Source organism: Hemiscyllium ocellatum, unplaced genomic scaffold (genome assembly GCF_020745735.1).
Source record: "Hemiscyllium ocellatum isolate sHemOce1 unplaced genomic scaffold, sHemOce1.pat.X.cur. scaffold_364_pat_ctg1, whole genome shotgun sequence".
Classification (NCBI taxonomy): Eukaryota; Metazoa; Chordata; class Chondrichthyes; order Orectolobiformes; family Hemiscylliidae; genus Hemiscyllium; species Hemiscyllium ocellatum.
The window spans coordinates 662,880-667,483 of NW_026868533.1; positions in this window are offsets into that span (position 1 = coordinate 662,880).

The following is a 4,604-nucleotide window of genomic DNA, read 5'->3' on the forward strand; positions in this document are numbered from 1 at the left end:
CTCTTTACTCTGTCCCCTCGGGTCCTAGTCTCCCCTCCATGGGAAATATCTTCCCAAAATGCACCATGTCCAGGTCATTCAATATTCTGTAAGTTTCAATTAGACCTCCTAACATCCTTCTGAACTCCATCCAAAATAGACCCAGAGCCCTCAGATGTTCTTCATATGTTAAGTTTTTCAATTCTCGGACCACTTTTGTGAATCTTATCGGAAAATGCTCCAGGGTCAGTATATCCTTCCTGAGATATGGGACCCAAAACAGTGCACAATAATCCAAATGTAGCCTGACCAAAATCTTGTAGAGCCTCAGAAGAACATCCCTGTATTTATATTCAAGCCTTCTTGAAATAAATGGAATCATTTTATTTGCCTTCCCATCTGCTGACAACCTGCAGGTTTGCATTTCAAGATCCTTGGACTAGCAACGCTCCCCCACCCCTCCCCGGAGTCTTCTGAACTTGCTAGTTATTTAGAAAAAAATCCATACCTTCATTTTTGCTGGCAAACTGCATGACCTTACACTTGCCCACGTTATACTCCACCTGCCACTTCTTTGCTCACTCCCCTAACAGGAGAAAGTGAGGACCGCAGATGCTGGAGATCAGAGTCAAACAGTGTGGAGCGAGAAAAGCACAGCCAGTCAGGCGGACTCTGAGGAACAGGATATTCGACGTTTCAGTCAAAAAGCCGTTATCAGGAATTAAGTGGGTTGGCGGAAAGGGGTTGAGAGATGAATGGGAGGGGGTGGGAGGAAGGTTGCTTGGAAGGCGATGGCTAAATGGAGGTGAGTGGTGAGAGTGGAAGGTGGAGTGGATAAATGGGAAGCAAGATAGACGGGTAGGACAGTTCAACAGGCGGTGCTCAGTTGGAGGGTTAGGTCTGGGATAAGGTGGAGGGAGGGGAGATGAGGTAACTGGTGGCATTGCGCTGGATACCATGTGGTTGAAGGGTTCCAAGGTGGAAGACGACGCGCTCATCCTCCAGAAGAATTGTGGATAGAATGTGACATTGGAGGAAGCCAAGAACTTGCATGTCCTTTGAAGAGTGGTAAGGGGAGGCGAAGTATTCAGCCACAGGGAAGTGGGGTTGTTGAATGTGTGGCAGAGAGTGTTCGCTGAACCGTTCTGCAGGTTGATGTCCTGTCTCTCCAATGTAGAGGAGACCAGGAGCAATGGACAGAGTAGATGATGTGTTTGGATGCACAGAATATTCTCTGCCTGATGTGGAAGGATCTTTTGGGCCTTGGATTGAGGTGAGGAGGAAGTTGTTGACACAGGTTTCATACCTCTTGCAATGGCAAGGGACGGTGCCGGGAGTGGAAGGTGGTTTGTTGGGGTGTGGGAGGGGGAGACACGTGAACCCAATGAGGGAGTCGTGAAGGGAGTGGTCTCTGCAGATTGCTGATAGGGGTGGGAAGGGAAGTATATCTCTGGTGGTGTGGTCTGACTGTCGGTGGCAGAAATGGCGGAGGATGATGCGTTGTTTCCTGAGGTTGGTGGTCTGGAAGGCGAGCATCAGAGGGGTGCTAGACGGTGCTACTGCACGCTCCTGCAGCCGAACCACCTCTTTGATGCTACCTATCCCTCTATTCATCTTTGCACTGTTTGAAAACTTAGTCAGAATGACCTCAGTTCCTTCATGTAGACCATTAAGGCACAAAGGGAATTGTTGTGGTCCCAACACTGAGTGTGAGGAACACCACTTGTCACTGGATGTCATCCTGAGAAGGACACTTTTATCCCCACTCTCTGCTTTCCGTCAGACAGCCATTTATCTATGGGAGCTAACACCTTGCCTGTAACACCTGGGGCCCTAATCTTTCTCAATAGCGTCCTGCGTGGCACCTTATCAATGGAATTTAGAGAAGCAGGTGGATAACATCTACTGGCTCTCCTTGGTCAAATCTGCTCGTTACTCCATCAAAGTATTCCAGCAGGTTCGTCAGGCATGACCTCCCATTGATGAAACAATGCTGACTTGGCACTATTTTAGTAAATACTTGCAATTATTCAGAAATCCCATCCTTCACGATGGATTCCAGAATGTCAACCACAAACAAGGTTAGGCTAATGATTAGTCAGTAATTTTAGGTGTGTCTGTAATTTTCCATCTTCTCCCTAATTCCCTTATTAAATGGAGTGTCATGTTAGCAATTTTCCAGCCTTTCCTGAGTTTAGTCATTCCTGAAAGATTACCACTTTCACTTTCACTACCTCTTCAGCTATCTCCCTTACAATGCTGGGGTGTAATAGACGATAGACAATAGGTGCAGGAGTAGGTCATTCAGCCCTTTGAGCCTGCACCGCCATTCAATATGATCATGGCTGATCATTCCTAATTAGTATCCACTTCATGACTTATCTCCATAACCTTGATTCCACTATCTTTGAGAGCTCTGTCCAACACTTTCTTAAATGAATCCAGACCTCTGGGAAAGAGCATTCCGCACAGCCAGCACTCTCTGGGTGAAGACGCTTCTCCTCATCTCTGTCCTAAATGGTCTACCCCGTATTTTGAAGCTGTGTCTTCTGGTCCGGCACTCACCCATCAGCGGAAACATGTTTCCTGCTGCCAGAGTGTCCAATCCTTTTTCATAATCTTATATGTCTCAATCAGATCCCCTCTCAGTCTTCTAATCTCAAGGGTATACAAGCCCAGTCGCTTCAGTCTTTCAGTGTAAGGTAATCCCGCCACTCCAGGAATTAACCTTGTGAACCTACGCTGCACTCCCTCAATAGCCAGAATGTCTTTCCTCAAATTTGGAGACCAGAACTGCACACAGTACTCCAGGTGTGGTCTCACCAGGGCCCTGTACAGCTGCAGAAGCACCTCTTTGCTTCTATATTCAATTCCACTTGTTATGAAGGCCAGAATGCTATTAGCCTTCTTCACTACCTGCTGTTTCTGCATGCTTGCCTTCATTGACTGGTGTACAAGTACACCCATATCCCTCTGTTCTGCCCCTTTACCTAAATTGATTCCATTGAGGTAGTAATCTGCCTTCCTGTTCTTGCCACCAAAGTGGATAACCATACATTTATCAACATTAAACTGCAACCGCCATGCATCTGCCCACTCTCCTAACTTGTCCAGGTCACCCTGCAATTTCCTAACATCCTCAGCACATTTAACCCTGCCACCCAGCTTTGTATCATCAGCAAATTTGTTCATGTTATGGCTGATGCCATCTTCTATATCATTAACATATATTGTAAAAATCTGCGGTCCCAGCACGGATCCTTGCGGTACCCCACTGGTCACTGCCTGCCATTCTGAAATGAAGCTGTTTATCACTACCTATCAGCCAACCAATTTTCAGTCCAATCTAGTACTTTGCCCCCAGTACCATGCGCCTTAATTTTACCCACTAACCTCCTGTGTGAGACTTTATCAAAAGCTTTCTGAAAGGCCAGGTACACTACATCTACTGGATCTCCTTCGTCCATCTTCAGAGTTACATCCTCAAAAAAATCAAGAAGGTTAGTCAAGCAAGATTTCCCCTTCATAAATCCATGCTGACTCTGTCCTATCCTGTTTCTACGATCCAGATGTGCCGTGATTTTATACGTTACAATAGACTCCAGCATCTTTCCCAACACTGAGGTCAGACTAACTGATCTATAATTTCCTGTTTTCTCTCTCCCACCTTATATAAAAAGTGGTGCAACATAAACCACCCTTCAATCCGCAAGAACTGATCCCGAATCTATCGAACTCTGGAAAATAATCCCCAATGCATCCATGATTTCCCAAGCCACCTCCTTCAGTACCCTGGGATGTAGACCATCAGGCCCCGGAGACTTATTAAACTTCAGACCTAACAGTCTCTCCAACACCAAATCCTGGCAAATATAGATTCCCTTAAGTTCAGGTCCCTCAGCCACTGTTACCTCAGGGAGATTGCTTGTGCCTTCCCCAGTGAACACAGATCTGAAGTACCCATTTAATTCTTCTGCCATTTCTTTGTTCCCCGTAATATATTCCCCTGTTTCTGTCTTCAAGGACCCAATTTGAGTCGTAACCATTTTTTTTTTTGCCTTGCACATACTTAAAAAACTTTTAATATCCTCCTTTATATTATTAGCCAGTTTACCTTCGTACCTCATTTTTCCTCTGCGTATGTCCTTCTTAGTAATCCTCTGTTGCTCTTTAAAAGCTTCCCAGTCCGCAGTTTTCCCACTTATCTTTGCTGTGTTATACTTCTTCTCTTTTAACTTTATATGTTTCATAACTTCCCTCGTCAGCCACGGCCGCCCATGCCTCCTCCTGGGATCTTTCTTCCTTTTAGGAATGAACTGATACTGCAACTTCTGCATTATACACAGAAATATCCGCCATTGTTCCTCCACAGTCATCCCTGCTAAGGTATTGCACCATTGAACTTTGGCTAGCTCCTCCCTCAAAGCTCCAAAGTTCCCTTGATTCAACAGAAGTACTTTCACTTCCGACTGTACCCTCTCCCTCTCAAATTGCAGATTTGTCCATATGGTTCAGGTGATTTATCTAAATTCAGGCCATTCAGTTTTCTAGCATGTTCTTCTTGGTGATGTCCACCATACTCAGCTCTGCCCTCTCACTCTCTTCAGTTGTTGGGAAATTACTCG